Source organism: Bos javanicus, chromosome 12 (assembly GCF_032452875.1).
Source record: "Bos javanicus breed banteng chromosome 12, ARS-OSU_banteng_1.0, whole genome shotgun sequence".
Lineage (NCBI taxonomy): Eukaryota > Metazoa > Chordata > Mammalia > Artiodactyla > Bovidae > Bos > Bos javanicus.
The window spans coordinates 53,359,755-53,370,277 of record NC_083879.1 but is presented as its reverse complement, the minus strand read 5'-3'; the positions used below and the strand labels follow the sequence as shown (position 1 = coordinate 53,370,277).

The 10,523-nt window shown below is 36.9% G+C and overlaps 1 long non-coding RNA gene across 1 annotated transcript; it reads left to right on the top strand.

Moving 5' to 3' along the window:
• Positions 1-2,438: 2,438 nt before the first annotated feature.
• Positions 2,439-5,978, top strand: LOC133258083 (uncharacterized). Its single transcript, XR_009739805.1, has 2 exons — positions 2,439-2,538; positions 5,778-5,978. It is a non-coding gene; the product is annotated as an uncharacterized LOC133258083 (long non-coding RNA).
• The last annotated feature ends 4,545 nt before the right edge of the window (positions 5,979-10,523 follow it).

The window sequence follows — 10,523 nt, the reverse complement described above, 5'->3', positions numbered from 1 at the left end:
TAAAATTATTGTTTGTTTCAGTCAAAGGAAAGTTGAGATTTCTGTTTGAATAGACGTAGAGAAGGGATTTTTAATGAGAATTTTGGTCTACCCTTGGTGAGATCATAGATGTATTCTGAAATAGTTTTTACATTATCCTACAGTGTGTTCACAATAGTGTAGAATGCCCTATATATATGTGTATGTGGGGTAAAAAATAAAAACCTTAAATTTTAATTATAATATTTTCCTTTCTTATTTATCTTAAGTAAGAGAAATAAAGCATTACATCCATCTCACAGAAAGGCATTTTTGTGGTATTCAATTATTTGATTGCATGTGGGTTAATTCTGTATCTCCTGAGCTTAACCATTTCAAGTACTTTTCATTTTTCTTTATTTCTATTGTTCTTTTTTTCCTTTCTATGTATGTATAATCAATATTTAGAATATTGTCCAGAACATAAGTTGCTGGACATTTGGATCATTGAGCAAGATTTTTGCCCAATGAATGAATTAATTAAAATGTTTTAATTTAGAGGAATTTTAGGAATCAAAGTAGTTGTGTAGCACCTATTCAGTACTTACAATGCCATTTATTTCCTTATTAGAAGAAAAGCTCAACCTATTGGTTCTATATATTCAAATATCAAATATTCTCTAATGACTTGGAAATTAACACTTGGCCAGACCTATCAGGCATCATTCTATGTACAGTATATTCCTTATGACCAGGGATCCAATGTAATTTGTTCTTTTATTTCCAGCACCTTACATGTGGTAAGAACAAAGTAAATATTAATTAAATGAATGGATGTGTAAATGAGTAAATATCATCAACTGAATACCCCCGATATTAGTTGTATCTATCACACAATTGCATTGAAAAGCTGTAGCTAATTGGCCCAAATCTGCTGCCTGGGGAGCAAGGGCAGTTGAGGGCAGTCAATGCTTATTCAGTTTGATGTTCCATACATTTATTGAACAGGTATTGAGCATGTGTCCACTCTACACAGCATTCTGTAGTTGATCCTATAGGAAGATACATAAATATGAGGGGTTTATGTTTAATAAACAGACCAAGCAAAAACAAAAGTGTGCCTAAGAATATAAGAACACTCCTGGATATGCCAGTGGATGAACTACAGTGAGGAGAATAAGAGAGTATGCATCACCACCCTTTCGGGTTGGCTGCTTACTACTGAGGCGATCTGAGATACAAAGCTGGCCCCAGCGTCTCATATTTCTCCCCTTGCTAGTGTATTACTTTCTTTGGCTATTATTCCTTTCTAATAGACCTATTTTTAAAATAAAATACCACAAAGAGGGGTAATATAACAAACCTCCACTACTTGGGTGTCTCCTTTCCTCTGTTAAAACAACATTCTCCACAAAGGAAGCTTTGAGACATGGGATGAACGGTGGTGGAAAAAGGTGCCCTAATGGAAATAATAAGTTTGACAGGGGAGATGAGGGTTTGCTGTGAGTAACTTACTTATTTCCAGATGTGAGTCCCTAGGTGATGTTAGAAAAGGATAACATCATCACTGGAGTAGGAAATGGCAACTTACTCCAGTATTCTTGCCTGGAAAATTCCATGGACAGTGGAGCCTGGCAAGCTACTGTCCATGGGGTCACAAAGAGGTGGACACGACTGAGAAACTGAGCATAACTTCATCCAACATTAACAGCACAAAGCTCACTGCATTCTCAGAGTTGGAATAACCTTGTCCTCTGCCAATTAGAGACTGTCACAAATGAAAATAAGATTAACATGTGTTTTATAACTATTATATATTTACTTATCTAACAAAGTTACCAAAGACAGTCAAAACGACTATCATCTTCTTTGCTATGGATAAAGATAATTAAACCCCAAATAATGACATGTTCTTTGTCTTTGTTAACCTAAAGTAGAGGGGAAAAATTTGCTGAATCTGGTATTTTCACCATCTATTGAAGACATTTCAATAAATGGTCATCAGATATTCCCAAAGGACACTTTTCAGGCCAAAGATGTCAATGTACTGATCAAATCAATGCATATAAGAAAAGTACATTTGATTATATCACTTAGGGAAAAATATATTTGTACAACTTAATGAGAATAGAATAATTTGACTAAAATAGAATTCTATCAATGTGGCTTCTTTGACATCATAAACAAAATTGCCTGAGTCAAAACTCAGGTTGCCTGAATTGTGAAATGACAATGTAGAATGTTTCTATTAATGTAGAAACTAACTCTAATAATGTGAAAAAAATAATGTGTAGCAAGAAGAAAAAAACCTTTTAAATTAACCAAACTATTATGGCACTACCAAAGTCACTAAACACTGGCAGAGTTTTACTAATTAAAACAAAAAACTAGGAAGTACTAGCCTGTGTTTGACTTTATGACATAGACAATTTGAGTTAGTCATAAAAGTTGATGACATCTTAACTGCTAGTCCTCTTACATCTCATCTGCATCTGTCTTTTGTCACTGCAGTGAGAAGTCAGACCACTTACTGAACACCTAATATATGCCAACTGTTTGCATGCTCACAAGTCATTCAAGGTAGGTAGCATTATCCACTTTTCACAGTGTGTAAATGGCAAAGTCAGTGGTTGACAGAGGCACTGGTAGTATTAAGCCCATCCTGGTATCTGCTTCTTTGGTTACTTTTCTCCTACCCATTTTGCCTGATCTGAAAAATCTGATGAATAAAATACTTGGAGTTAGACCAGCAGTGCTAAGGAGCATGCATCAGAGGATTACTTAAACACAGATAGACAGGGCTACACCTACAGTTTCTGATCCAGTGTATGTGGGGTGGGCCTTGAAAGTTTGCACTTTCTAGTAAGTTCTCAATCAGAGAAGGCAATGGCAAGCCACTCCAGTTCTCTTGCCTGGAAAATCCCATGGACGGAGGAGCCTGGTAGGCTGAAGTCCATGGGGTTGCTAAGAGTTGGACACGACTGAGCGACTGAGCAACTTCACTTTCACTTTTCACTTTCATGCATTGGAGAAGGAAATGGCAACCAATTCCAGTGTTCTTGCCTGGAGAATCCCAGGGACGGGGAAGCCTGGTGGGCTGCCGTCTCTGGGGTCGCACAGAGTCGGACATGACTGAAGCGACTTAGCAGCAGCAGCAGTAAGTTCTCAGATATTATTGGCTCAGGCCCCACACTTTGAGAATCATTGGGTTACATTAAAGTCTATATGCCTCCAAAGCTCAAACACTACACAGCATCATGCCACCTTCCCAAACTGTATTGGGAGTGCTCCTGCTGCTGCTGCTGCTAAGTCACTTCAGTAGTGTCTGACTCTGTGCGACTCCATAGACAGCAGCCCACCAGGCTCCCCTGTCCCTGGGACTCTCCAGGCAAGAACACTGGAGTTGGTTGCCATTTCCTTCTCCAATGTGTGAAAGTGAAAAGTGAAAGTGAAGTCTCTCAGTCGTGTCTGACTCTTCTTGATCCCATGGACTGCAGCCTACCAGGCTCCTCCATCCATGGGATTTTTTCAGGCAAGAGTACTGGAGTGGGGTGCCATTGCCTTCTCCAATTGGGAATGCTAGGTACTGGTATTTGGTAAGTGTTACCAGTCACTAGTAAAGGAAATCAACCCTGAATATTCACTGGAAGGACTGATGATGAACAAAATGTCCAATACTTTGGCTACCTGATGCGAAGAGCCAACTCTTTGGAAAAGACCCTGATGCTGGGAAAGATTGAGGGCAGAAGGAGAAGGCAGAGGATGACATGGCTGGAGAGCATCATTGATTCAATGAACATGAATTTGAGCAAATTCTGGGAAATAGTGAAACCAGGGAAGCCTGGTTTGCTACAGTTCATGGGGTCTCGAAGAGTCAGACACTACTTAGTAACTGAACAACAAAATTGTATAAAAAGTGTTGAGGATTAAATTATGTTTAAATTGATACTGTCACTGTAGGACTCCTCAAAGTCTTTAATATGCTACTATCACATCTTCAAGAGTTAAAGCATAGTATGCAGTGTTTCCCAAACTTAACTGACTCTGGAAATCCCCCTTTTACATTGAAGAGCAAGTCCTAAAACTACTGTTCTGCAAGAGCTGGATAGAAAATACCCTGAAACATAAGTTTTAAGGAGGGCAAATGTTTTTTAGGAACTAGCAAGAGTCTTCCGAAATAGAAAATGGAAATGAATAACTGTAGCTGGTCAGTGGGTTCAACTGACACATGCTAAGTGAGAAGATTACTAATATTTGCTTAAATTAAGAAAACTGAATTGCATAAATTACAGGCACAGGCATATAAAACATTTAAAATACAAAGCAGAACTTTTTGATTATAGCTCCTTCCTCCTTTTAAATCAATAGACAGTTATCAGATCTTTTCTGAGTTTAATTGTCTTTCTCTGCTGATTAAAGAACAGGAAGGATTTGAATACAATTGGGAGCTTGGTTGTCAACAAAATTCATAAACTGGTATGTAACACAGGCAGAGCAATGACCACTGAGGAAGCAGAAGCCACCACTCTTCACTAGCTCAGATATGTTCCAACAGTAAAATGGACCTGAGTTTAAGCCAGATGGAACCAACAGGTTACAGAAAAATCTAAAATTTCCACTAAGTCTAATTTGCCTCCCCAGACAAGATTGGAGATGAAACAACTACAATGGATACCTAGTATTTAAAAGTTTTTAGGTAAGAGATTGGGATTAACAGATACATACTACTATATATAAAATAGATAAGCAACAAGGACGTACTGTATAGCAGAGGGAACAATGCTTAGTATCTTGTAATAACCTGTAGTTCCCATGGAGGAAGGCATGGCAGCCCATCAGAGGTTTCTCAGGTGGGTCAGATGTTAAAGAGTCTGCCTGCAATGTGGGAGACCTGGGTTTGATCCCTGGGAGTGGAAGATTCCCTGGAGAAGGAAATGGCAATGCACTCCAGTATTCTTGCCTGGAAAATCCCATGTAGAGAAGAAGCTGGCAGGCTACAGTCCATGGGGTCTCAAAGAGTCAGACCAACTGAATAACTAACACTTTCACTTTGTAATAGCCTATAAGGGAAAAGAATCCAAAAAAAGAATATACTTGTATATGTGTGTGTGTGTATATATATACACATACACACACACATTTATGTGTTTACAACTGAAATCACTGTGCTAATACAACATTGTAAATCAACTATGTTTGTTTAGTTGCCAAGTCATGTATTTTGGGACCCCATGAGCTATAGTCTGCCTGGCTCCTCTGTCCATGGGATTTCCCAGGCAAGAATACTGGAGTGGGTTGCCATTTTCCTCTTCAGTTAGTCAACTATACTCCAAAGAAAAAAAAAATTTGCATAACAACAGCAACCAAAAGTCTTTAGGAAAAAGAATTGTTTTAAATTAAAATACTTTAGGTCCTGATATTTTAATTCACATTATTTTGAATAAGCATTCTTGTTCCATAGATATAAATTTTATTAGGAAACTAGGTTTATTTGGAAGCCATATTTCCTCATCTTGTATTTGTTTAAAAAATAATAATCTCCATCATATAGAATACTCCCCTGTTTCAATCAACATACATGTTGAAACACTTCTTGCAGATAAAGTATAAGGTAAAGAAAGTTCTTAAGGAATAGTAAGTGTCCAGAATGAGAAACTAAATTACATCATGTAACAACTGGGTTGGCCAATGGTATGGTCAATATTGAGAGAGTATCTGAGTATTTAAAGTGTGTCCTAGAGACTATAGATGCCCTAAAGGAAGTCTAGAGAGTACTACTGTTGGCATTTAAACTTAATTTCTTTTTCTTCTTGCATCAGAATGGCTGGTCTTACAAACAAGTCATGATACGACCAAATTACCAACAAGATTCCATTATCAGCCATGAAGATTTATGTATGTTGATTCATCTCTCATTTGCTGGCAAATCTCTTGACCCAAGAACCAAGTTGAAAATTCACTGTTTACCCAGAGGTTGTAGCAAGTAGAAGTCTCTAAAAATAAAAAGAATATTCAAATTATAGGAGATAGGAAATTTTAGCAGTTCAGTGGAGTTGATAAACATTTCAAATTAGTTCTTAAATGTTTAAGATTCAATACAATTGAAATGTTAGTCTAAAGGGAAATTTAATTCTTCACTGATGATTTTCTTATGAATTCTTTTCCCTAACTGATATTTTATTCACAAATTTATATATTTTAAAATAATAGCTAAGGGAAATTTACAAAAATTTAACATAACAGATTTAAGCTTAAGACTTGTTTTTGGAACAAAGTTAGATGTTATGTATGTTTCTTAAATGAAATTTTCCCAAAATGAACAACAACAAAAAAAGGAAATGAGCTTTGGAGAGACTTTAGGACAATATTTGAGTACAAAGCCTAAGCTAAAAATACTAACTACAGACTTGCTCTAAATCTAAGTCTACATGCTCCAGATTCAGTTTTCTCGTTTGTAAAAAGGAAATAATTGACCTAGAAGAATCTTAAAGTCCCTTATATCTCTAAGAGGTTATAAAGGAGCAATTATTCCATTTTTTTTAATTAAAAGAAAATTTAAATTAGGAGGAAATTTCACCTCCAAAAAGGTAAGTCATTTCAAGATTTGGAGTCTATGGTCATTAAAGACATATTCTCAGCATTGTTACATGAACAATGCATAAAATTGCTTTTTCATTTCCCCTATTTGTTATTTATTTCTGGGCATCATTCCCGGAATTTCAACTTCTACAAAGCAGAAGACTGAGTTGGGGGGTCCTTCTCACTGTGAATTTAAATGAAAACATATGGAGCACAGCTTTCAAATATACTTAATCTATTTGTACTCATTTGTTCCTAATGATCCTGGTTTTCCATATCTACATCTATTGAATGTGTATTAATCTCTCTGAAATAAAATAAGACTATTTTTGGAAATACGTAGATGTAAAATATAACTTTTTATTTTTTAAAATTTAATATAGAATGTGAAAAGTTTATAATAAAAATATAAGAAAAGTAAAAACACTACTTATGTAATGAAACATTACATAAGGGGCTGTAGTTTTTTAAAAGATATACAATTTGAAAGCTCAATGAAATACAGTATGATAAATACCAGAGTAACTGTAGGATTAAATCAAGTCCCTTGTTTCATTAGAAAGGATGTGGAACCCCTGAGATGGGGACCAGTTTGTTACTGAACTGCATTGCCATCCAGTGATCATTTAAGGTGGTGTTGAAGTGGGAAGAACCCCAAAAGTCCTTAACACTAAATCTTGCCAGAAATGACAACATAATTCAAGATGGCACGTTTCTCATGCCCAGGGTCTTCAAGGGAGCTGGAAGAGGGAGTAAAGAAAACCAAGCAAATATTTCTCTATGGGACCTGTGTAAGCATGTGTGTATAGGCGTAGATAAGTGATGACTCTCAGCAAGGGGACTACAGCCTGAGCAGCAGTAGTGGAAAACCACGCTCATATTTCCAAAACAAAGACACACTGGGCGGCAGCAGGAGGCCTGACAGAGAAGCAGCACCACTTCAGAAACCGGAGGCAGCGTGCTATTAAGGCTCCCCTCCACAGAGGATGGTTCTGGCAAGAGATTACGGTGCAAAATATAAACCTTAGCAAAAGTCACGTAATCCATGGGCAGGTGCCTCTTTTTCCCTGTAGATGAACACCTGTGAGGAAAAGACGCCCAGAATATTTGAGATCTGGAGTCTGATGGCTTTTCAGTTTCTTCCTCTTAATAAAAAAAAAAAAATTATAATTGCATGTGGATATCAGGCTTTGAAAATGATTGTCTCCATGCTTAGCTAGAAATGGAATTGCCACTCATCTGACTTTTAACTGCATCGTTTTTGTAGTTGTTGTTCAGGAAATGGAAGCAGTAAAGAAAATTTTAAAGGAACTCTTTAGTCCAGACCTCTTCAGGTTACAGGTGAGGACATTAGCAACAAGATAGGTAGATAAACTTTTCTTTTCTTTTTTTTTTCCAGTTTATAGGGCTTCTTAGGTATAGAGCTAGGTGTAGAACCCTAAGTCTCCTTTCTCTAGCTAATGCTCTTTTTTTTGATACCAATTTATTAAGATATCTTATCAGCTGGAACAGTGGTAAAGAATCCATCTGTCAATGCTGGAGACAAGGGTTCAATCCCTAGGTCGGGAAGACTTCCTGGAGAAAGGCATGGCAAACCAGTCTAGTAGCGCTGCCTGGAGAATCCCATGGACAGAGAAGCCTGGCAGGCTACAGCCCATGGGGGTCTGAACACAACAACAACAATCATAGATGTGCTTCATTAGGAGTTTAAAACTGTTTACTGTCAATATGATATGCTGTACTGCCAGATTAATTTTGAAACTGATGGCCCTTTTAGATTCCTACAATGTAAGTTGCATAGTGAATAAAATTTAAGAGACATAAAGAGGGGATCTTAGCCTGATAATCCTTGATGACATGCTGATTCCTTTAAAATCTACTCACACATGATGAAAAGTGGCTTGAATTTAGCCTGGGCAGAAGGCAGGTGGACAAAGAACTTTTTCAGCTTTGAGTATAGACTTTAGATTGATTGTTCAATCAGGAACATGGTTACAACATTGTCCTCACAAAGGTATATAAAATATTTATTCCGTGTTATGTTCTTTCTTAAAGTTACAATAAAAGGAGGTCTCTCACACAATGCCCAGAGCCCACAGGTGACAATGGCTGAGGAAGAAACAGGGCTCTGTGCAGAAATGAAGCAGAGACTCAGAGCAGGCCTTGCCAGGTTTGCATATGAAATCAGAGCAACGCTGTAAGGAAATATGTAGCCCAAGGTTATGAGACATCAGTGATTCATTTATCAAGAAAAGGAGAAAAAATAGAAATAGTTCATTGAATATTATCAGTCTCAAATTTTGCCAATAGATTTATGTCTTTATGTTAGTAAGGAGGGTAATAACCATGTCACTTAGAATGTTATATGTTATATGTGTAAGTATGCCTATAGTTAATAGAATTCATCAGGCAGTAGGTTTGGGCACCATTTAAACCATGGGTCAGAGGGGCATTAATTCTATTCAAAATGTCCATCTGTTGCTGCCCAACCTGCACAGAAGGTTGCATAGCAACCCGTAGAACTGCATGGATCTGGTTGGCCTCCCTCTGTTGCTTTTGTTTGCCCTGTGAGAGAGTTGCCCTTGATGGAGAAACAGTAGGGGTTCTTTTATTTATATATTTATTTATTTTTTTGGCTGGAGCTTGGCCTGGTGAGTGGGGGCTCACTGTAGCCTGCTGAGCCAGATAGCATTGTGAGGCAATATCTGACATATGAATGTAATTTATCTTCCTGGCATGATTCTTAGTCCCAAATTGATTCCCAAATTCCTAGAACTGTGGAAGTAGAGCAATTAAAATGAAAATACCAGGACCTTTTACTTTTATTCCCCAGAAAAACCTCAGCAGTGCAGTCAGAGAGAAGGTTCCGGAAGTGTGACTACATTTTGTGGCACTTATATATGTGACTAAATATCGGCTTACCATATTCCTGAACTTTGTAACTCCATATACCACAACATTTTTTAAATTAGAAGATTTCTCAGGAAATTGGACGTTCTTCAAGGCCTCTTTGCAACATATATCAATTCTAAATACCTACCTGTTCTTGGCTATTATTATGTTTTTTAGTTATTCAGCAAAATTTGCAATGAATTTAAGCATGTGTAATCTCATATAAAATAAGCATTTATCTGGCTTGTTTTATTTCCAGTGTCAGCTGTAATTTGGGGGTAGAGTAACTAGTTCCTGTATGTTCCCTTGGTGTCATGGATGTGACTGTGGGCCACTGATAAATAACATTCTTAACAGATCTTTACAAAGCCATCAATAAAATGCTCCTGAAGAAAGCAAAATTTTGACAGAAATGAAAACACCATATTTTAAGAGAAATAATTACAGTGCCCTAATATGTAATCATGACACTGAAATATTTTTTTTTAATTGGTTGTTACAACTTGACTTAGCTGTTTATGTTTTACTCATGGCACAGGCTAAGAAACACTTTCCCTTTAACTCTGAGGAATCTATGTATTTCACTTTTAAGCAATTTTAATGCCTACTTCTTTCATTTAATAATCTTTAAACTAACTTTTAATAAAGACCTAGTTATCAAGGGGACTCTTGAGAACATTTCCTAATTGTTTTGGGGGGAAGTAGGTAATACGAGTAATACTCTTTACCCTAACTGTTATTAAAACTGGGGAGCCCAGAAATGAACCCACACTTGTGTGGTCAATTAGTCTAAGACAAAGGAGGCAAGAATATACAATGGGGAAAAGACAGCCTCTTCAATAAATGGTGTTAGGAAAACCGATCAATTACATGTTAATGAATCAAACTGGACTATTTTCTCACACTATACACAAAAATAAATGCAAGATGGATTGAAGACTCAAATGTAAGACTTAAACCATAAAACTCCTAGAAGAAAACATAGGCAATACGTTCTCTGATATTGGTCTTAGTGATATTTTCAGGGGAATGTCTCTTTAGGTAAAAGAAACAAAAACAAAAATAAATAGGACTACAACTCACTGGAAAACTTT